This window comes from Thamnophis sirtalis, unplaced genomic scaffold (assembly GCF_051295495.1).
Source record: "Thamnophis sirtalis isolate CommonGarterSnake01/CBP01778 unplaced genomic scaffold, rThaSir2_p1.2 scaffold_1, whole genome shotgun sequence".
Classification (NCBI taxonomy): domain Eukaryota; kingdom Metazoa; phylum Chordata; class Lepidosauria; order Squamata; family Natricidae; genus Thamnophis; species Thamnophis sirtalis.
In genome coordinates this window covers 85673475-85698524 of record NW_028261381.1, presented here as the reverse complement: position 1 = coordinate 85698524, position 25050 = coordinate 85673475, and the positions used below count along the sequence as shown (strand labels likewise).

Sequence of the window (25050 nt, the reverse complement as noted above, 5' to 3'; positions counted from 1 at the left end):
AAAAAATAACCTTTAAGATTTATATATCTGACAAGGCAGAAAATGCTCCTGACAAACATTCATACAAAGATTAAAAGGACTGTGGTTTCAGGGAAACTCGATGCAGGTTTTAAAAAAATATATAAAAAAGAAAGTTTCTCTTTATGTAAATGTGAGGAACATTTCTTCAAGCTAGCTGTATTTTCTCTAAACATATTTGAAGGCCACACTGCTTTGGTGCTGTTAATAAGATAAGCAGCTATAGAAAGCTTACAAATCCATTTAAATTGATTTTAATTAATGAATCAATCACTAGTCACTGATGACTGGGTTTATAGACAATGATCAACTTGATGCCTTAGGCTTCTAATTCCCACCTGAAATCCACATTATAGTGATAAGTCGCCTCTTGAACTGACATCAAATTTGCTGCTTCTACTAAGTTAAGTCTTGCATGTATCATTGGGAGTCACAAATTTCAAACATGTCAAATTGTACAGAACTTTGCATTGTCAGTAAAGAATGAAACACATTGTCGGTCAATTAGCAGTATATTTCTGAAATTTATAATATCTTCTTTGGGATAATATTGTCTATTATGCACTCTAAAATACAGGGTTCTTTGTATATTATTTGACTATACATATAATTAGAGCTGTGCCAAAACAAGGCTTGCCCTTTAAGATCAAAAAGAATGCATCTTGTATTTTGTTTAAAAGAAATTTTGGTTGTATTGAAGTCCATTTTATTTAGTTCTCTGGTAAATTGTTCTGGAATCTTCTGACAGAAAAGGAAATAAAATAAGAAATAAGGTTTAAGGTTTATTAAAATTTGTATGCCGCCCACTCTCATCGGGACTTCCATCGGGACTCTAAATAAAATAAAATACTACTATGCACTCTTTTATAGTATGCAAAAAGGTTTCACTCTTACCACATTATGAAACAAATACAAAAATAACAGTTGTGCATCCTCACAAATCAAGTTCAGGCAGCTCAAAATCCTAATCTCACTAATCACACTAATTTGTTAGGAAGATATCTTAAAATCTAATTAAATTTAATTTCTGCTATCTTTTACCACATATTAAGCATACCTACTTTCATTTTCTAGTTGGAATCATAAGTGACTGTGAATCAGCTAACACATAAATCAGCTAACTGGGGAATTCTGGGAGTTGAAGTCCACACATTTTACACTTGCCATGTTTGAAAAACACTAACATAAACCATAAGAGACGTAGTACAGCAAGTCAGCTGGCAGCTAATCTAATAAATGGCAATTTATTTAGCCCAGGTGACAACATGTTAAAGTTTCAGATTATTCAAACAGACTCTGCCTTAATTAGATCACTATAAATATGGGCGGGAAAGTCCCCTTATAGCTTTTAAGATTGCATATTTATCCCAGATTAGCATTAAAGGTACCTTACTGAAGTCTGTATATTTCTTGTTTCCTACTAACTTAGATGGAAGGAATGCAACCATGGCACCAAGTGATTCCAACCAAGTATTTTAGGTGTTTTTCATTTCCCTTCCCACCCAAAAGTTTCAGATGAGCTCCTATTTACATAATAAAGGGTAGTTTTCAGAATCTGTTTTTAATTTGAAAGATAAATCAATAGTAGCTGACCTCCAACTCATATCCTCCAATAGGGTCATGTTCCATATGCTATCTGCCAGATGTTCAGCTGTTCTTGTGCCTGATTTGGGTACATCTTTTCAGTCATTATCATCAGTGTTCAACTTTTGTCACAGAAAAAAATATAGTGATTGTTATTGTGACTGAGTACATTAAGGTATCTGAGTGTTTTGGTGGGGGGATAAGAGCTGAACTTCTGTTATAGACCAAGTGCTACCTAAGGGAAGAGAAGAAGCTAACTCCAGAAGGATATACTTATCTAGTTGAATCAAATGGAAAACATGGCTATGTAAATCAATTCTTAGTAAATAATTTATTTCAAACTAATCTCCAACATGAAGTCCTGAAGTAATAAGTTTTAAGATAATCTCCAAATATTTTAATATATTAATTTAATCAATTTTAGTATAATTTGGTTAATGAATTATTTCAACATGTGACATTTAGCTTCAATTGAAGCCCAGGAATGTATTTAGAGTTTTCTAAATCCATTCTTTAATATGTATATAGAGAAAGAGCACATCCAAAGTTTTATAGTAGTAAAAATTAATTTGAATCATCAGCTTGCAAACCATTGGTCCCTCTTAGGAGCAGAGATATCCTCTTTTGGTCATTCTTCTGTATTAAATAATTTATGCAGGGGAAGAAAGATTGATGGGATTGTTTCCTAGGGACCAACTCGAGGAGTCCATATGGAGATTATTTTTTAAAATGACAAAGTTGATAGCAAAGGTTTTTTTTTTCTGCCAAAGTGCACTGTCCCTGAAATGTGGTGATAGCAGTCACAATTTTTGGCAGCACATTTAAATTCCAAAGTTAGAGAAAGGTCAGATGACATCCCCTAATGCTCTGACCTTATTGCTGAGCCCAAAGAATAGTCTTGATCAGGATAGACAGAAGATAAACATGACATGGACATTTCAAAGGTTGGTCCCAAAGGCAGAAAGGAGAAGGAACATGTGATCTGGGAACAGATAATCTATTTGGGAGTAACATTTGGCAGAGAGATATTTAACCTGATTATCCTTGAAAAGTATGGAGACTTACACGCAAGGCACAGAAGCCTTCAGAAGGGAATAGACAGGTGTTGAAATAATGTCCACAGCAGCTTTACCAACCCACTGTTTTCAGCTTGGCTTCCTGCCTATATTTTTTACTTCTCTTGTTAATGACCTTGGAAATAAATTCCTGACCATGTTGTGCCTGAAGACTGAATTTCTGCTGACTGCCATTTATAATGCCCTTCCTTTGACCTTGCCTTCACCTCTGAATGCTCTTTTCAGAATTGTGACTTCACTTTTCCCCCTTTACAGAACCCAATGACCTCTTAAAAGCTTTTCCTGGAAAAACTTCCAAAACAATGTGAATGTTGACATAGAAGGTAGGAAAGCTCATGGAATTCATGGAATGTATGATCATTAAGGACAGTAAGGTGCCAAGTTCAGCAAGGTCAGATGCACTATACCATATGGGATCTCTCTTCCACACTCATAGTCAAATATCCTGTCTTTAAAAAATGCTTCAGGTAACAAGAATTCCTCTATAATGTCCCCAAATTTGAATGACAGCTACTCCATGAATCAAATCAGAGGAGGGAAATAGCTAAATGACAGCCACACGGCAAAACATATCACAAATTCTTACTTCACTGAGGATTACAAGAACCCAAGAAATGCATAATTTTCCTCTAATCTCAAAAGAAGGAAAGGAAAGGGGAAAGGGAACCCACCCATTTACCTCACCATAGATCTATTAGTATTTGCACTATAAATCTATTGTAATTTGAAAGCTTTCATTTTGGAACTTAGAATAGCAAAAGCCAATCAACAGCATATATATATATATATGTACATGCATACATGCCTACTGGCCTCAAGAGTATCATTAACAGCAAATGTTGCTTTTAAATCCCAACAAACCCCCCCCCCCCCAATGTACATTGCTTTACAACTACTCCCTGGTAGTCAGGCAACTATCAGGCCACTACACAAGGCACAGCATCTAAATGTTTCCAATCAATCTGAAAACAATTGTAATGTCAAATTTGTTTTGGCTCAGAAAATTTCAGGTTTGGAAACCTATTGCAGGGAATAAAGAGAAAAGAAAAGCTCTTAATACAATAAAAGAAATCTGTTGTGTACAGAATGTGTGAGGAAAAAATATTAGGCCCCAGTACAAAATTTCATTTGCTGAACCCAAGTTACCATACAGGCTGTTGTTCACCTACATAAATGGACTTAGTAGCCCCCAAGGATGAGTTAGAGAGCAAACTTCATCCTGGCCTTAGTTATATTTGAGGCAAACACAACCAAAGCTAGGCTAGGATTTAAGGGTAATAGAGAGGAAGACAAATCACTTATATTTTTCAAATGTTTTTCTCTACTCTTTGTCTTTTGGTGTCTTTTAGGCTGGTTCCTACCAAGCTTTTTCTAAAAAAAATAAAAACTTTCTGGGGGAAAAGTATGAGTTTAAAAATGTTCCATGTCTTTTTTTAAAAAAAAAAAAAAACTACATGTTTATTCTTGAAAAATCCAGATAATAGTTCTGATTCACTTTTACAGATGTCACAGTATCCAGACATTCAAAATCAAGACCACAGATCACAAACAGCTTTAGCAAATGGAGCTCTGAAGGTCTTTGTTCCTAAGACAAACGTCTTCCTATTGCTTACAAAAGCAGCGTCTACTAACCACTGACCCTGATGTAGCCAGCACTAGGAAAGGAAGTTATTCAGCACTGAATTTCCTGCTTTTGGTTGTAGCCAAAAACTGAGATGCTTGTAGTGGTTTCAGGAACTGAGTCATCTAATGATTCATGAGCAAGATACTGGTTTTAATATGCTCCTAATCACAAGATTCAAAAACCTGACATCAAGCCTAAATGAGGCTTAATTCATAGTTTAAAAGCAGAACAAATCTCTGTTATAGCTGGAATGGGGGAAACCCCATCATTTTAATTTACATTTGCTTTCAGCTTCTTTTTCAATATATCTGTTCCCATTACCTTATTATCTAAAGCCATTCTGAAGATTTATACAGAGATCTAAGAAAGACTGCCAAGTAATCATTCAGACTTTGCAATTGAAACATATAATGCTTTTTTTGCTATGTGCATGCAGTTTTCAAAACAAAAAACAGGTATCAAATGTTTTTATGGAAACCCCCCCCTTTCCCAGAAATTACATGGAAAAATAAACTCTACAGCCATGTTTTTAATCAAATCTTTTGCTATTGTCAATCTGCAATATTTATACCATTCTGATTTAATCAAAAACCAGTGACAACACCAAATTTTGGACCTTTCAATTTTATGCTTCGCAACAATCTGCCAGAAAACAGAAAGTTCGCACATCAACATTCCCTTTCTGAGGTTTGGAACTTAAAGTCTCTTGAAGACATTGAGAGGCCTAAGTGCAGATATAAAATTCCCAATTCCTTCAACATTTGGGAAGAAAAATACTGTCCCCCCCCCCCCCACTTGATCTGAACATTTCTAGAACAAAGGCTGAAGCCATTAGCAGCCCCTGCTACACAGGGAGGCCAGGAAGATAGAAAAAGGGGACAACTTGGGACTTTTAGATTGTACACAATACTGCAAGCACATTTAAAAAGAAACTACAAAAGGATAGCATGCTGTGGGGGGGAGTAACCATTGACAAGAAAAGGCCAAAGTGCAGTTTGAAGCTGGCAGTCATTTTATGGCTTCAGTCCTAGAGCAGATTTACTTAGATGACGTTAGTGGCTCCAATCCAGTTTGCTTTTTTCTTTTTCTTGGTAGCTTTTCCCACTTGCCTCTTGAAGCCTGCACAGTGCTATAGAGCTGGAGACCATAATCAAAATTCCCTTTGTGAAATAGAGTTTACCTCAGGGCACAGAGGCCTAGCTGGCTGAATCGAAGGCTCTTCAACCTGTACTTCATGTCTAGCAATAAATAGCCTACTATACTATATTTTCCTCCGTGCACAAGAAACATTAAAAGCAGCCTGCCTCATTTTAAAAAGATGTTTTCATTAGGTTCTCAAAAATCTCACATGCCAGATTTCACTTAATATTTCAAAATATGTCATGACAATCCACCAGTCAGGCTTAGTGGCTCATTGAGACCTAAAAATGCTCATACGCACACAGCTCTAAAATATATGCCAAACTGTGATCTAGCTAACTTGTATTTATATATTAACAGGTATTAGCCTCGACAATATTTTAGTACCAAAGTCCTCTAGCAGATGCTTCGAGAAGAGCTGATGGACTGCTGATTGCTCAGCTCTGAAAAAGGAAATGCATCATTTAAAAAAAATACAGGCAATAACAGATTTAACTGACTTGTGTCCAATGTAGGAATGACGTAAATAAAATATAAACATGTTATATTTAGAACACACAAATATAAACACATCTTTTACACACACACACACACCTTTTAATTGAATATGAATGGCCTGGCTTTCAGGTACAATTCTGCTTACGCAGCCAAATATTCAAATATTTAACATTTTAATGGTTGGCAGCCATAGTATTTATTTATTACAAGTTTTTCTATGCTTTTTCATTCAAAAGTGAATCCAAGCAGTTTACAATAAATTGTACAATACACATATTAATAAATGTAAACATCGTAACTTCTAAAGAGAAAATAATTTCTTCCTGAAGCTAAAGGAATGTATATTCTGAAGCTGACTCTTAATACAGAAGACTGGTCTGCAAGTGCTACATGTTCAACAGGCTCCATAAAATAAGATATTAATTAGAGAACCCGCAACCATTCCAGAATGTACCTCTTGGCTAATTCAAATCCACATAAGCTAGAATGCTTCAGTTCAAATTTATGAACCTTTCTAAATTACGTAAGCACTGTGATCCCCTTATGTGACTTACTAAGGAAGAAGTAGCGTTGAAACATGGCTTACTTTTGAATAACGATCATATTGTGCTTTGAACTTTATTTTCCAAGCATGTAGAGAAATTGCAGTTAAAGTGAGGACAATATTTATCTGAAATGATTCCATTATTCTTAGAAGTTTAATGCTGTTGGATCAGATCAAAGATTAATCTACATATCAAACAAAATGCATGTTGGGAAAAACTAATATGAAAGTACTAAATGTATCTTCCAACTTTGCAGTCTAACCTTTATTTCCATTATTTTATCCTATAGAGAAAAGAGGGAGGGAGGAAGGAAACTGGAAGACATACTAACATAAATAAGACAGTTTTTTTCATAAGATTAAATCTTGACTGCATGCAATTATCCTGGTCAGTCCTTACACTGTGTTGCTAGGAAAACAATTCATAAGTAGAGAATTAACACATCAACAATCCAAGACTTTGAAATAATATAAGTGTCTCACCACTTCAGTAAAACAATTGTTTTAGCTCTGCTTAGTTCACAATAAATCTAGAGCTTTTCATAGATTGAGAGATTCCATATAATTTAACATAGTAGTTAACCTAACCTTTGCTTTCAGGACAGTACACTTCTCACATCATTGCTATAGGCACTGGCTTTCAGGGTACAATCTGCAGTCCATCTAGATAAAACAGTTATCATATGGGTGGGTAAATGACCACAATGTCTACTTACCTGTCAAATATCCTTCTCTCCATATTTTAAAATGGCTAGAGCAGACACTATATTAGTTTGGCTGTTTCTGGAGCACAAGAGAATAACAGTTTGTCCTCCAAGGAATGGGTCTCTTTCATTCTGGGTATTTTATTTATTTATTTACTTGTCCATCTAATCAACATCTCTGAAATTTCCTGGTAAGCTCCTATTCAAGTACTAACCAGACAGACAAGTTAGCTTTTGAGTCAAATCACTTTGGTATGGCCAACTGCTGTAATGCACAAAACACTTGGCAACTTTAAAACACCATCTGATCTTCTACACTCTACAACTTTACAGTGACCAAACTGTGTTTCAGTGATATGCTGTAAACGTTTTCTACAATAGGATAGTCTCCAGATGGACTGATTTTCAATACCCATTGGTCTCAATTGTAGTATGGGTCATCAGCTGGAAAATTGCATTGAAATTATGAACACTGTAGTACCAGACAGTTCTAGGAATTAGACACAGTTATGAAATTATGTTTTCACACGGTTTTCAGTCTGGTATTTGGTAGCATTAAAACTGCATCCAGGTCATGATCAGATACATCCAGCAGTTGTAATTTCATATTTTAGAAAAATAGGCCAAGTCCAAAATATTTCATTCATTGACTGTAAAATATGTGAACATGAGATTATGATGTTTTTCAATTGGCTGCACAAGATATTTTTCTTTTCATTAGCAGATACTTTTTCCAAAGTTTCAAGAACAGTTTCTCCTAAGTTAAAACTGTACACCAATATCTCACATAGAATATAAGAATTGAAATTGTATGTCAGAGTTCTCTGATTCTCATAATCAACAAGAGTTGTTGAGTCAACAAGAGGCAGGTGACAAGGACCTTCAAGGCCAGGAAATGAGCAGCCTCCTGACCACAGACTCAAGGGGGCTCTAGTTTTAATCATGTTAACTAGTGGATCAGGAAGATGCCACAAGACAAGAACTTGTTTATATGCGTAACTTCACTATTCTCTGTAATAAATGTATTTAGCTAATCTTATCTCTATCTGGGAAGGTGAAGATTGGAGGGAAATACTATGTTCACTATGAATCTTTTGACAGCACATTTGCCTTCATGTTACTCACAAAAGACCATGAGAAGGTAGCATGCATTCAAATCTCTAGACTAAACAACTCCAAAATATCTAACAATTCCACTGTTACTGGATCAATTCCAATGTCTTGCTTGGGTTACAACCCAGATGTCCTGTTAACCCAGAGGATATCACCGGGTTAACTTTGGCAACTTCCTGAATAAAAAATGATTTTTATCCAAGTATGATTATCTCAAAGTATTGGTTTAGCAATATGTATTAAGATTAATAGAGTACTAGTACAAGGATAGCAGCAAGTTAATTAGTTTCAATTTAGAACCAATATGCCTCTGATTACATGAGGTTGAAAACTTCCGAGTGTTTTTCTCACAGTCTTACTGTGCACTGGAGAGCAAACAGCTATCTTCACAGATAATGGAGATCTTCAGCTAGCTATTTACACAACTAGTTGAATCTTTATCTGTTTGAATACCAACTCTTATACCAGCAGGTGGGACAAAAACACCAAGTCCAGTATCAGACTCTAAGATACACAGTCGCTGTTGCAGTAGCAACAACACCCTGACACCAAATACCTGCCTTTCAGCTTGACAAGCATGATGGGTATCTTTGCAGATTTGTTATTTCATTGTTCAATGTAAATGAACAATGCAAATCACACATCACACCAAGACCGAAGGAATTTCTCACCACTTTTGTGTAGTAATTTTAATCAATTTGACCAAGGGAGTTGCAAAATGCACAACCTCACTTCTGGCACAAAACCGTCTGGAATTTTGCTACTGCAAGTTACATTTGAAAAAGCCAAATAGGTCAAACAATAGCCAGTCAAGTGTGTGGCAACCATAAAATACAAAGCCTTAAAGTATGATAAGCACACTGTATACACATGCATGCATGCACTCACACACACACTTTCAGTTGTTAGTTATAATGAATAAAGTTTAACTTAAATGAAGAGAACTATCAAATGAAATACATGATTAATTTATTTGACCCCCTTCTACATTATTTGCATGAAAAATATGCACATAATCTGTGATTTTGAAGATTTTTTTAAATCAGAGCAAGAGGTAATTTTAATCATACTCAGCAAAGGAAATTAGAACTTCTATTTCTTTTCTTTCTTTCTACACATTTATTTTTTCTCTCTGTTTTCCTTATTCTGTACTAGTTTCTTTTAATTTTTATGTCTTCTTTAAAATATAATAAAATGTTTATTTAAAAAAAAAGGATTGGTTGATTTGAAAGGTCATCTCAGAAACTTTGGTTGTTAATTCCACTGATCCATAGCTATCAATGGAAGATTCATAGAATTGCAATGAAGCAATGACTGCAAAGAAAGGTGTAAGATGTTTATATTGTGAATGACCTTGTCACTTCACAGGTGATATGTCCTGCTGAGAATCCCCTTCCAACCAACTGTACTGCTCTCTCATCAAGAAAAGGATCCTTTTAAGGTAGGATTCCAAAACCCCAAAAGGTTTTCTTCTACTCAAGCAAGCATTTACTTCACTATCATCCATTAGTCAGATTCACGCTGTCCTTTGTGGTTCAGGATGTTTCTGATTAGCTTCCATAATCTGCTCCAGAGTTTGATGACAGCTTGTTTTCTTTTCCCCCAAAATACAGACACCCTAAAGACCAGGAGAGTTAAATTATGGTATTTTTACCTAAGAGTTTTTGGCTACCAAAGATGCTTTAGAACATTAGCACCATCTTCCACGATGTATCAAGCACCCTCTCATAATCTTAGATGGTCACAAGGTCACAATTTTTCCCCATTTTAACATTCTTATCTCTTATATCTCCTAGCCTGCAGAACAAGCACTCCAATGACTTAGCATGTAAACTGGATTATTTCTTGTACTATGATCTTCCCACCACATTCATTTTGCACCTGGAAATCTTTGTCACCCCCTCACCACCTGTCCTGCTATGACAGCTGGTTGTCATAATGACAAGTCTAGCAGCTATTTCCAAAACCACCAACAGGTGCAACCTACCCCACCTTAAAAAGAGAGAAGACATATCCCCACTGAGAAAATGAATCAGAATCCTCCAATTTTAACTTGTCTGCATGTAAATTTCTCATTTAAAAATAGATTACTCGTGTATAATAAATATTAGTAATCAGACATCTGAAAGATCTTGAAGAATAGTTTCCAGTCCATGTTGTTACAAGAGAAGTTAACATCTCACACATATGTATTGGTTTGGTTAGATAACTTCGGAGTATCCCTAGTTTTCCCATCATCTTTTCTTGGAAAGAGGAGGAATTGCTTCACAGCAACTAGCTATACTGTATCTTCTTCCTTCTCTAAGAGAAGTCTTACAGCTGTGTCACAATAGTCAGACAAGTAGATATTTAGGATTAGTTAAAATCACTCTTCTTCTCTGTGACTTTTGATGGCCTTCCACTAGAGCAGATAGCAAGGTCTGTGCTTCTTCCTGCCTAGAGTAGTGCAGGCTAAGAGTCTTTTCAACAATGGGTTTCAATTGTCATACTCCCTCTCTTCTGCAGCTTCAAATGTTATTTCTGACGTACAATGTCTCAAGATCCTGGATGCCATTCTGACAATAACTTATATTTCATCTCTGACTTCATGTTTCACTTCCTGTCACAGCCTCTCCTCTATTCCTGAGATTATTCATCCATTTATTCAATAGATTTCTGGAAATATGGTTGACCGAATCATCTCATTTCTGAAAAGAGGTTGCCAATTCATGGCACATTTTTGGAAAGTTCTATTTCACCTACTAAGCTAGGGTTCTACAACCTGCGGCTCTGGAACTACACGTGGCTCTTTCATCCCTCTACTCTGGCTCCCTGTCAAAATATGCATCACGACCGCCAATGTGTGACACCCACCAGCACACAAGCTTTATTAAGATTTTCAACCCATCTTTTTTTCTGAGTTCAAAATATTTTTGTTGCGTGCAGAAATAAAAATTTGTGTTCTCTGTAGCAGTTCATTGATTTCATAAATGCAACACACTGTAGTTTTTTATACATAGCATAAAGATAAAAATGATATATGCAGTGTTATCTTCATTTTAGATGTCAAAAGGGTTTTTGTGGCTCCCGGTGTTTTCTTTTTTTGTAGGAAATGGGTCCAAATGGCTCTGTGAGTGTTTAAGGTTGCCGATCCCTGTACTAAGATAAGTAGCTCCACTTACGTTCTGCATCATCTATCTATGGAGGATGAAACAGAAAGAGTTTCTGTTCAAAGTGATTTCCATCTTCTATAAAAGTGTTCTTAGTATAGCATTGGATTACTTCACATAGATTATGTTCAAGAAGGGCATGGCACGAAGGCAGGAATTTTCTGTAGTAGCCCTGACACTATGGAATGTGTTCCCCTCGAGATATGTTTAGTCCTCTTGCTCCTTTTAGGAAGCTACACAAAACTTTCCTTTCTAAATAAGACTTTAATTAGCTTAATGTCGAAAAGAACAGCCTTATTTATTATTTAATCATTGTCTATGCTCACTGGAAAACTGCTTTTATGTTGACATTCTTCTGTGCATCATCCAAAGTTGTTAGAATTGTGGCACTATCGGAATATATTAATATACATATAGAGTTTGTGTGTGCCCATGTATGTGTGCACACACCATCTTATAGCAATAATGTCATTTCTAGCAAGAAAATTGGCCTGCTTTTTTTCCTATGGTCAGCTCATGTCAGTTTTTTTTAGGCCATGTATGGTCTGAAATGCTATCCAATGATTCTTTTTAACCCTCCCCATTCCAAATGCCCACCCAATGAGTCCTCAAGGTTCAGATGAATTATGCCAAGGACTCCCACTAATCTTTTCCTGTCACCACCATGCCTCCTTCATTATTGTTGGACACCCTTCCCACATTAAGAATTCTTCCAGATAGCACCCCTCCATATGGCACATTTAAATCAATTATATGGACTTATCTGCAATTTGTAGTGGAGATTCTTAGTTTTCCATCATTCCATCCTAGTCTGGAACAATCCTGTACCATTTGTGAACTTTTTTCTAATACCTCCCTTCAGTGGGGAGAACTGACAGTGTAGGAGGAGCAATCTAGAATATTTAGTTCTAGAGGCTGTTCAGAGACTAAAAGACCCTGGGAAGGAACATATCATATATAAGGTAAAGGTTCCACTCGCACATATGTGCTAGTCATTCCCGACTCTAAGGGTCAGACTCGTCTCTGTTTCAAAGCCGAAGAGCCAGTGCTGTCCGAAGTTATCTCCATGGTCATGTGGCTGGCATGACTAAATGCCGAAGGTGCATAGAACACTGTTACCTTCCCACCAAAGGTGGTTCCTATTTTTTCTACTTGCATTTTTCACATGCTTTCAAACTGCTAGGTCAGCAGAAGCTGAGACAAGTAACGAGAGCTCACTCCGTTACTCAGCGCTAGGAATATATCATATATATGCCCCAGCTTATTTGACAGCTCCATTTGTGACATCCTACAAACCCAGTCTTCCTGACTGGCCTTAGATTCTGAGGGAGAAGACAACAGATTCAGGGAAGGAGATGGAGTGTCTTTACAATGATAAATGATAATCCTGCATACAGCAGAAAAATCAGAAAGCAACCTGGGTACTAATCTATATAAATGCTACTATTAGATGAGAAAATCTTGATATGTATGACTTCAGTCCCAGAACTACTTTCCTCATTAAATAAAAATGAATAATTAATTAAGTTGTTAAGATTAGCAGCAGGGTTCCCAATCTGTTGGGAATTGGGCCATGCAAGCAGTGGACAAGCATGCAAAACTCCGTTTGTGTGAGTAGTGGGTGCACACACTTGCGCAAATGGAGTTTCACGTGTGAGCAGGAATCCCCTCTCTCTTCTCCCCTCCCACCACTGGCCACTCTGCAGCCCCAGGAAGGTTGGGGACCGTTGTTTTATACAGGTAGTCCTCGACCACAATTGAGCCCAACATTTCTGTTGTTAAGTGAGACATTTGTTAAGTGAGCTTTGCCCCATTTATGACCTTTCTTGCCACTGTTGTTAAGTGAATCACTGCAGCTCTTCAGTTAGTAACACAGTTGTCTGGCTTCCCCATTGACTTTGCTTGTCAGAAGTTCACAGAAGGGGATCACATAATCCCGGGATTCTGTAACCATCATAAACATGAATCAGTTGTCAAGTGTCCTGAATTTTGATCGTGTGATTATATGGAATGCTGTAGTAGTCATGTAAAAAACGGTCATAAGTTACTTTTTCCAGTGCCGCTATAACTTTGAACGGTCACTAAACAAGAACTGCTGTAAGTTGAGGACTATCTGTAGTGCTAAAATTGAAAACTATACTTAGTTTTTTTCAGTTTTTGGCTATTTGTAGAGATAACAATACTTGAGTGCTGTATAAAACTTATTATTCTGATCATTTTCAAGGTAAGAGAAAATAATGATAAGGTCTTTCTAAAAAGTCAATGCACCAAATAGAAGATTTAAATTCATTGTATTAACTTCCTCAAACATCTTGTCTCTCTAAAAATTTCTTTCTCAGATGAATAATCTAAAGATAGTTGAAAAATTTTAAATCTTTTTTCTTAAACACAGAGATACGAAGATATTAAGATCTTAGGAAGGACAGAGATATTAAGCTGACTGGCTTAATTGACTATTTAGATAAAACTAAGTATTTGGAAAATGTTGCCATGCAACTCATAAAATGAGAAAGAAAAAGCTCATACCAAACAATCTGATTTGCATAAAGAACTAATGTTTGGATTAGAAATCAGCAACCACTGCTGAAAATGAGAATGGTAAGCAGTAGGTGACATATTTTTTTTAAAAAAAGCTTAGAAAAGGAAGTTGGGAGGGGCACATTCACTACTATGGGAAATTGAAATACCAAAACAATAGTGAGCCTTAAAAAGGGGGAAAAAAAACTACGGTAGAAAAATACCCTTGAGAAAGTAGTACAAGCAAATTGGATGGAAAAGAGACAAGAGAGTACAGTGTATAATCCTTTTAAAAAAGATGGGTCAAATAAGAAAATCCCAGGAACAATGAATTTGGCAGGATCAGAGGGGAATAGAAAACAACTGTATTCTAAAATCATCCAATTACAAAAATGGAAGGTTGTTGGAACCAATATTTTCTATACCAAAAACAAAGAATAAGCAAAGAAAAAAAATCCCATTGCATTCTGTGCCTGTTCTAAAATCTCCCAATTCTTCAGAAGTTTAAAAACAAATTAATGATATAAGTAATTCAAGGTTACTAAAGTTAGAATTAGTAATGTCGCTGCAGTTTTCAATTATTGCAGTTATATTCTAACATTGAATCAATAAGGTTTTTTTTATATCATAAGAATTATCATGTGTTATAAATTATATTTATTGTTTTGATCTATTAAACAGAAACATTTAGACTCGATATGTTTAGATTGCTTGCACGCAGGTGGGTCCTGGGCCAGTTTAAAATATCCTTTTAGTACTTTACCAATAACCCACAGATGACAACATTTTTAAAATTGTTTTGCTGGGCTGAAAAGGAAGCATATTGATTTTATATCCAATTTCCAAGTTTGGGATGTATTAATCAGTAATGAATTTAGTATCTAAAATCTACAGTATTTCATTTCTAAGTAACCCATGCAATTTCAGAAATAGCTCTTCTGGGGTAATCTTTGAAAGAGATGAACACATCAGGTCTAAGATTTAAGAAGAAACAAAGGAGAGTCAAAAGAATTCCAGGTCATTCCACAGAGCCCAAATTTATCCAAGCACTGCATTAATTCATAGTTACCAGCTAAGCCATAGGCAGAATTTGCTATAAGAAAAAAAAAGTCAAGCATTCCAATAACTGCAAACTTAGTTCAACAATTGAAATATATACTGTAGACTAGTGTTGGCCCGTGCGCATGCTGGAAACCAGAAGAGCAGCCGCCCAGTGCGCATGTCAGGAAGATGATCTTCCAGTTTCCAGCACACCAGTTGATGTTTGCCCATACGTGTGTGCCAGAAACTGGAAGACCAGGTGGCTGGTGCACATGTGTGCAAAGATTAGCTGGCTGATGCACATGCGGGCGTCAGAAACCGGAAGATCATCTTCCCAGTATGCGCATGTGTACAGCTGCTCTTCCGGTTTCTGGCGCTCCCAAATGCATAAATACCAGTTGGCCGGCAAACCGGAACCAGGAAGAGCAACAAGCAATGGTTTGTGTGCCTGGAGAGACAGCTCTGTATGCCAAAGGTTCGCCATCACGGCTATAAAGTAATATGGCTATAACTACATATTTCAGCAAATAAACAATTCCAATAAAATGATAACTCTGCTTTCTTCCTGTAGCATTCAAGGAATATCTTCATCTGGAATAACCAAGCTCCTTGGAAATCCAAACATGAAATGCATAAAACTACTATTGATCAGCTAAATTCACTGATAACTTATCTACAAATAAAGTAGCCATATGGTGCTAAAACTTTTTATTTTTTATTTTTGGTCTGTTACTAATGTAACAACAGGGCATATAGTATTCTACTGGAAGCATTGACAGAACCCTCTGTGGCTTTTCCCCCCACCCCACCCCAGACACATAGAAAAGAAACAAAAAACGCCTCTAAGGCAAATGCATGCACATCTATTTGCATTTTTAAAAAAACAGGTGAACAAAGAGTAAACCAGATGTCAATTTTCAAAAGCGAGCTGTCTGGTTTGGGAGAGTTAACAGAGGCAGACAAACTGCTAGAGCTCAGAGGGAGACAATGAGCTTCTCTCAAAACATTCTGGCCAAGGGGAGTGGCTATTTAAAACACTTGGCTTCCTTTATTTCAGCATGGCCGAAGTGGATTCTGCCTGCTCTTACGTGCCAACTCCAATGAAGTCATTTTGTTTCAATGGGGTTTTCTATGCATTTCAGCAACACCGTGTGCAGCACTGTAGCAAAGAACAAAACACTGGGGGGGGGGGTTGTGGGGTGTGAAGCTTTCATTTGCAACTGCAAAAGAAATTAATGCTCTGATCCTATATAATGCTGGCAAATCCTGTGAACAAATTGTATCAATTTAGCGAATCGGAAATCATTATTGTGTTCTGCAAGAACTTTTGAGAACATTAAGAGCAAATAGAAATTATTGTCTTAACCAATGTCAAAAAGGTAAGGTGGCAAGAAGTAATAGAAAAAAGTGATTTACAACTCACCTTCTGCAGAAGTCATAGATTCACATCTGATTTACAATGAAGGATTGTAAGTTTCGTATGTACATATGTATGTATGTTTTCATATTGCTCTTAAAAGCATCCCTTAAGGACAGCAAATCAAGTGCTCAAAAGCCTTCACCACAAAAAGTTTATTAATATATGTGACAGACCTTTATAGTATTTAATTTGACATTATGAGCTGAATTTCATATATTTTCAAATAAATTCAATTTAGCTATGTTTGGATGGTGAGATAGAGAGAGAACATATAGCACACAAAAATGAATTAAAAGAATTAAAGGATCTCTGCTATCATCTGGTCTGCCAATAAGATAATTTTCAAAATGGAATTTCTTACTGAACTGAATATATTAACACTTTTCCTTAGGATGCCTTTATATTAACTTAGAATACCATCTTGAACTCTTTCCAGTATGACACTGAATTATAATAATTCAGAAAGTCTGTGGATAAAGCAATGAAACAGATGCACTAAAGAGTTAGCTGCAGAGAATGTAAGTTCAATATGTTCTCACATAATTAACATTTCCCATTGAGTAGCTTTCAGTTTATGTACTGTTAAAATAATAGAATACACTGATATTAGAGATCAATGGGAATGAAATTATAATCATTTGACTAATAGTTTTTTAAGTTTTGGTCTTGATAAAAGAAATAGTTGTCAAATTGCCAAAACATTAGGCTGCTTTGAATCTTTTGCTGAAACAAAAGAAAAGCAAAAACTATTAGCATACTTCAATTTTATTTGGCTAAATATAATAAAGAATCAGGCAATTTTAAAATAATCCTATTGTAATTTCTATTATTTGAAAGTAAAGGGAAGTCAGTGATTTTTCACAAAATACTCTTTTCTCTCTTTTTTTCAAATTCTTCCCCTACCTTTCCTGTAAAACCTGCTCTCTACATTAAAGCTAGGAGGCCTTACTGGTATTATAGCAGGCAGGTATTAGTAGGTATTATAGGGTTTCATTCTTACCTTAATACCCTCCTTCCAATAATACCAAACTGAGGTGAAAACTTTTGCTCCCAAGTATTCTGGTTACCTAAGTGCTATTGAAATTTATGTTAGAATTGCTTAGGAGCAAAGGTTATAAAATAACATACCTTGTACAGGACATAATCATATAATTTCATTCAATTATTTTAAGCTTCAAATTGCTTAAAATAATTTGAAAGCAAATAAAATACTTGCCTTCAATAAAATTCCACTTGAGGTTTTATAAAATAACAAGTTTCCTTGGGGTATGAAACTGCTTCTTATGAAAAAAAGGACTCCAATATAGTCTGTCTATGATCTAGACACAGTTATTTGTGAGTAAGCATTCCCAGGAAAGTGTCTGTTTAACACTGAAGATTATTTTCCAGCATAGACTCATCATCTAAAAATCCTCCTATAACAACTAATCAGGATTTTGTAATACTGTACCACAATATGATCTACTTTAGAAATCCCCAATTAAGTCTTTCCACTCCAAGCAGCATTATAAGATAGGTTCCTGGGAGCCCAATCATAAATCCAGGGTGTCAAGCCAATCGTGATGATAAGTGCCAACACTACAAGTTGCTGTTGTGATATAAGAATGTTAGTCTACCAAGTTGGCATGCAAGGCTTACAAAGTGACTATGAAGCTTCAAAATAAATTTAAAAAAGTACATTTGTTTCTGATTTTAAATTGCATCATCATAAAACATCAGCTTGAGATCACCTTGCCGTTGAGGAATATTTTAAAAAGTGTGTGCATGTATTGTATTAAGATCTGTTCTTATCTTTAAGCAAGAACTTCCAAGGATAAATGCATAGCTAATGTAGTAGATTCGCTTCTGAACATGCATATTTCCCATCTCCCATCCCCCCCACATACCCTCTGGTCAAGAAGATTCCAGTGATCTGTTAACTTGATGTGTCTTTGATATCTGAAAAGATATTTACAGACTTGGGGATCAATTGGTTATTACATTAACTAGATTTACAAAAGGACACTTATCAATACCATAAGATGTTTGTAGAAAATGTTTAACTGTTGCATTTCTAAGTTTATGATTTCTACATGATTCTATAGTAAAGATCATGTGCGGCCACAAAAAGCAACAGCTTCCACATAAAGTGATATAATTTTCATAGCACAAATATATTTCCAATTGAAATACATCCTTATTAGACTTCTTCACTTGTATATCGTAGGTAACTTTTAAAAAATGTCCACTACAATAAACCATGGAGACAAATATATCTCTATGTCTCTATGCAGAACCATAATGAGAAAATATATATATACTTGCTTACAATTCATATCCACATTGTATGTTTAGCTATATTCTTATTTTTTTAAATTACTGTCTAGATTACAATTCTCAAAATTCTCAAAACGTAAGAATCTTAATGATCAAATCAGCAAAAAATTAATTGCATAACAGCATAAATAAACACACATCCCATGTTAATATGAGGGCTTTGATGCAACAAATATTTAAATCCTAAACTAATGAAGCAGCTTTAGGAAACAAGGCATCAAGCCATTTCAGATAAACAGTGTGAAACTCATAACTGTGCCAGAAAACCTGCTAGGTTAAAAACTCAAAAAACTTATAAGATATCAATTCCTTACTTAAATGCACATGCTGCATATCAAATTTCACAATAAGGCCAAAATATTTTAAAATAAAATACATTGTTTTCACAGAAATCACAGTTCATTTAGAATTATAGTAGGATAATGGCTACCCAATTTCCATTTTTTATTATACATATACACAAAAACATTTATATTTATTTTTCCTTCAACTTTCCATTGCTTAGAAGTTTTTACAATTTAGTTCTAGTACACCTTTGGGCAATTCTACATAATACTTTCATGTTAACAACTACAATACTAATTCCACCCCTTCTTGTTTTAATGCCTCTAGATATATCCATTTTAAAAAGTTTTTTTAATATAATTTAATTGCTGAACTCTAGCAATGTTTTTTTGCTTTTTACAAACATGTTAGGGCTTACTGTGTTCATGTTTCTAATCTTAACTTTCATTAGCAATGAAGAACTACCATAAAAGGCTACCTCTTTCAAAAATTTATTCACCATCTAAGCAAAAGAAAAAAAGTGTTACTTTCAAATTATTAAAGTGGCTTTTCAACCAACACACATAAAAGCCACATTCTTCCAACACTAAAAATCTTCCAGCTGGAATTCACTAAGGGCCAAGTTCTTAGTTGTGCTAAAACTGTTCTTTTCCACTGTTTACTAAACTTTCTTTCAAAACCAACACTCCACTCTAGTCTCTTCCTTGTGATAACTTCAATGAATATAGTTTGGACCTAAATACAATATTAATTATACATCTAACAGACTGTGTAGTTGCTTTTGATAACTTTAAATGTTTTCAGCAGAACTGAACATCAATAATTATTAACAGCAATCACATACATTCAGATCTTATCATTCCATTACTTTCATTTAGCAAAAGGGGAGAATATGGAATCAAAGTCTCAAACTATTTTCCTAAACAATGCATCTATAAATGTTGAAAATATTTAATGCAATCAGAACTTCAAAGTTATGGCTAACTTTATTAACAAATCATCACGGCATAAACACGAATTAAAATAAAATATGAAGAAATCTAAAATGGATTGTGGGGAGCTGTGAAAATACTAAAAAAGTACCCCTCCAACACAGGAATCCTTTCTAAAACTCAGCTAGGCCCTAAGTTTGTACTCCTGACCTTTTGAAGAGAAATATGAATTCTCAGCATTCCATTTGAAAAATAGGCAGGAGCTGCTGTCTGTACAGAGATACAGAAGTAAGGCAGTGTAAAACAGCCTCTGAATTATCTGGAATCTTTTTAACACTGTCAGTACAGTCTAATGTCCTTGCAGTGGTATTCCCCAACTATTTATAGAGATGGCAATGCACTATGTACCCCAGGACAACCATTCCAAATTTAGGAGCACATTTCTTTAAATCTTGTATGAAATAAGACCAGATTTCTATTTACAATTTGTGTTCCCAGTGCACTGTACATAATGCTTATTTTTCTTTTTGTGAGTTTCTGTACAATTTCTATATCCAGATAAAATGCACTGTAAGCTTAGCGAAAGGTGATCTTTTACTTAACTGCTTTCAATACTGATACTTATCTAGATTACTCTTGCAAAACTACAACTAAGGATGTTTCTTTAACTTGATTAATTTACAGATTAGAATGTTTAGTATTCCTGATAAAGAGTTTTAGCTGAGCTACTTTTATTCATTGGCTATTTTAAATCAGAATAGATACACATCATGCCAGAAGTCACATAAACAGTAAAATGTTTTTTTTAAAAAAATAGAAAATATATAGCAAGAGAGAGATTTTCACACCTGAAATTAAAACATAAAGACACATTTAGAAATAAAGGAAGGTAGGTGCCCATCAACTTTGGAGGCATTTATTGAAGGCCATTTAATATGGAGACATATCCCCATATCCAGAGGGGATATGTCACTTCTAATCTCTTAACTATTCTCCTGAGAAACACAGGTGACACTGATTTTTCATACTTTCAAAAATATTTTAATTCAGTGTTAATGTTAGGTGCTTTTCAAAAAAGAAAACCAATCCAGAATTGTATACATTTCTTGTTTGTCCATCTCCCCCAATAGATTGGAATAAAAAACAAGAGTTTGGCTAGCAAACTATCACTCACTTCCTTTTTTTTTTTGTTTTGGATCTAGATAAACTTAATTCCCACCCCCCTATGTAAGTGGACTTCCTTTCTTTGACAGTGTGAATTGTGGAACAAAAGAGTCTTTTTTTTGGCCAGCAGCACTATTAACCTGTAGGGAGGGGATGCACAAGGTTCCTGTAAAAGGTTAGAGGAAAATAAATAAACATTGGGCTCCTACCTAAGGAAGTTTTCCAGGGACAATCTCCTCGTTTTGTTGGAACTGTGACTTTGTTGTCTTTTTGGGATACAATGTTTCTGCTGACTCCGGAAAATTTTTCCACTTGAATGTGCAATTAAGCAGCAGCAGTTCTGGAGAAAGCAAAGAAGCAACGAAAGAGAACATTCCTTCTTTCATCTTTAAAAGGAGGGATAAAAACGGGAGGACGGGCGGGGGAAAAACGAAAACGGGGGGAAAAGAAGGGAAGAAACAAAACAAAACCTCACACCTCTAAACAGGCAGCTAAATCTCCGATCCAGACACTTTTTACAAAAGCTCAGCGCTAGGATGAGGGACTCAAGGGATGGGCTCATTTTACTATTCAAGGCCTGATCTGCTCCCAAGTTATTTCTCCTCGGCGAAAAATGTGAAAAATGCCAAAGATTTGTGTGTGTGTGCGTGCGCGCGCGCGGGATTGTGTGTGTGTGTGTGTGAGAGAGAGAGAAGAGAGAGGCAGAGGGAGAGAGAGAGAGAGAGTGCGCGCGCGCGCGCCAGGCTGCAAAGCAGTGACTCAGGCAACTAAATTAAAGCAGCAAACAGCAATAAGGCGCAGAGGGCGAGAGAGGAACGGCGCGGCCGCCTGTTGCAGCTCTGGCTAAATACCCAAATCAGGCTAAACTCCGCTGGAAACAGCTTTGCCTCCCCCTCCCCTGCCTCCCAAGGCTACTTTGCCTGATTTTTCGCTTCCCCCCCCCCACAACTCCTCTCCCCTCTGTTCACCTGCGGAGACTGAGACGCGGGAAGGGAGGGGGGCGTGAAAAGAGGGGGGGCAACCGACACGATTCTCCCAAGTAAATAACAGAGGACCTCCCCCCCCTCCCGCCATCCACCGTTCCCTGCTACACAAAGCAAAGCGAACCGTAAAGAGAAGCTGCTCCCTCCAGCCTCCACTCGCCCCTCCACGCACACGCACAAAACTTACCTCCACTCCACTCCCCACCTTTGCAAACACCACCAGCCTTTCTCTTTTTTTGTTTTTTTGTGCAAATCAATTTCAAAACTTCTTCCAGCTTCCCCTGGGGACTTTTGCCTTGCTTTTAAAAATGTCTATAGCCTTCGTGTTTTTGGTTTTTTTTTTTTTTGCTTGTTGGTTGTTTTTTGGATGTTATTTTTTTTTTTGCCCCTTAAAAAATCACTGTGTGTGTGCGTCTTGGGCTCTACAGCTTGTTGGCTTGCGGGATTATTGAAGCCCTTCAAGTGATTAGTTACTGCCCCCAAAACCGGTGGCGGCAGGGCGGGCTGGGCTTTCGAATGGGCTTGTGCAGCGCGAGCGATGCTAAGAATGTTCGGAATGAGAAGAGGAATGAAATGAACGCGAGGAGCGGACTCTCTACAGGGGAGGCGGAGCCACGGCCCGCAACAGCCAGGGGATGCAGAGGGGAGGAGCCAGGAAGCAGCTGGTGACCTCATAGGAAAGTCCAGGGGAGGAGGGAGCGAGGGGAAAAGGGGGTGGGGGGGAGGAATCAGATCACATGGGGAGGGGAAAAGTTGGAGGGGGGCGGAGAGAGAGAGAGAGAGGTGTCCTCGCGAGCCACCTTAGTCGCGGGCGCAAGCGGAGGAGCCTCTTGAAATGGGATCTTGCTCACATGCCGAGGCACAATCGCGAGGGCGGAGCCGAGGGCACTCGGCGGAGCCAAGATCGCTCCAGCTGCGGCTCCCGTGGAGGGGCGGCGGGGTGGGGGAAGAGGAGGAGGATGTATAGGCGGCAGAGAACGAGGTTTTCAGTGCCCTGAGGGAGAAAGGCTGGCTGATGCAAACTTTCTGGAGCTCCTTGGAGTGCGCGCTGGCGAGAGCTGGAATTTGCCTGCAATCGATCGTAGCAACGAGGAGGAGGAAAGAGAAAGAAAAAGCCGCCGGGTTTCAGTGAAACACGATATTATAACCCTTAGGAGTCGACGGGGAAGAAAAAGCGCGTCATTCAGGAACAAATCCCAACGAGGATGCCTTAACTGGGAAAGTAGGCTGGGCGGGAGTTTGTTAGTATTAGTTTGTTTGCTCAGGGTGTGGTGATTATAAAAAAGAAAAATTTCAAGCGCGGCAACTCCTCCACTTTTGAATTTGTTTCAACGGCTGCGATTGTGTGATTCCACATCGCGTGTTTTCTCTTCCCGGGGTGGAATCGATGTCATTTTCCCCATGCAGAAAAGAGGCTCCTTGGGGATTTTCGGTAACGAACTTATCTCGTTTAACCATTTGAGAGCTGGATGCCAAAGGAAGGAAGCCTCGGGAACGGTGAGGCGTCGTGATTTTGGGGAAAGGGAACCAGAGGCACCCTTCACTACAGACTAGACAACCATTTATATGCAAACTTGGCATAATTGTGGGTTTAGCTTAACGTTACTGTGTTTGTCCAGAGAATGCGAGAAAATGGTTAAATCAAAGTTACTATGGATAAGTCATGGGTCATGCAAACACAAGCTATCTTGTGATACTGGAATCTCCTGTTTTAAAAGACACCCCTTTCCTTCCAATTGTGATTTTCTCTCTCACTCTAGTAACTTACTGCATCTTCTGAAGTCATCTAACCATCACGGTTCTTTCTCACATTCACCTAGCGATAATCTATGCTAAATATGCTGGTCATATTTAGACGATATAGCCTCATGGTGCAACCTTTGGCTCATCCCCAGTCCACCACAAAGGCAGCCAAAATTCACCTCTAGCTATTTCCATTTTATAGTAGTTTATTTTAAATCTTGGTGTCCCTGTGATATGTATCACTGCATTCATCATCATGTTGGTTGAGAGCCAGTGAGTAACCTATTCCCTGGTTGAAGCTGTCCTTGCCCTCCATTTTGTTAGGAAGCAGATTCTATACAACATTTTCCAGCAAAATGGATATCCATGTAACTTCATCAAAAAGTACCTGAGCACTCCACCCAATAGAGCACAACCAAAACAAGTGAAAAAAGGACAACATTGCCTACATCAAAAACATCTCAGATGCCACCTATAAATTATTATAATCACATGGAATCAGCGTAGCACACAAACCAACTAAAGCTCTCCAAAACATCCTAAGTAAACTAAAAGACAGCAAGACCAGAAGAAAAAATAGGAGTCATCTACATGCAGTTTAAAGACTGCAACAGCCACTATGTAAGATAAACACACATGAACATTAGTAGAACACATCCATGAACACCATCCAGCAGTCTGAAGACATGATGAAAACTTTGATTTCACACATGGGCAGACTTAATCATATTGTCAACTGGGAAACTGACCATCCTAGACCAAATCAAGTCCAAAAGTGCTAGAGAATTCCTGAAAGCCTGGCCTCTGACAAAGTGGCCATCAATAGAAACATAAAAGTGGGCATGATGACTCAGCAGTTAAAGATGCTGAGCTTGTCAGCCTGAAAGCTGACAGCCTGGGTTCAAGACCTGAGCGATGGGATACACTCTCATTACTTGCCCTGGTTCTTGCCCATCTATAGCAATAGCAATAGCAGACTTATATACCGCTTCATAGGGCTTTCAGCCCTCTCTAAGCGGTTTACAGAGTCAGCATATCGCCCCCACAGTCTGGGTCCTCATTTCACCAACCTCGGAAGGATGGAAGGCTGAGTCAACCTTGAGCCGGTGAGATTAGAACCGCTGAACTGCAGATAACAGTCAGCTGAAGTGGCCTGCAATACTGCACCCTAACCACTGCGCTACCTCAGCTAGTAGTTT

The 25050-nt window shown here is 37.3% G+C and overlaps 1 protein-coding gene across 5 annotated transcripts in view; it reads right to left on the bottom strand.

Moving 5' to 3' along the window:
- The window catches only part of TEAD1 (TEA domain transcription factor 1), a 215482-nt gene extending 192807 nt beyond the window's left edge, over positions 1-22675 (bottom strand). For 3 of the 5 annotated variants that reach the window (XM_087718187.1, XM_087718181.1, XM_087718195.1), the window contains exons 1-2: positions 22296-22674; positions 21335-21465 (exon numbers count right to left, since the gene is read on the bottom strand). The gene's annotated coding sequence lies outside the window, so the exon portion shown is untranslated. Of the gene's footprint in view, positions 1-18314; positions 18367-21334; positions 21466-22295 lie in introns of all 5 variants that reach the window. The other 2 variants (XM_087718159.1, XM_087718170.1) reach the window with 2 other exon arrangements.
- Between the last annotated feature and the right edge of the window lie 2375 nt (positions 22676-25050).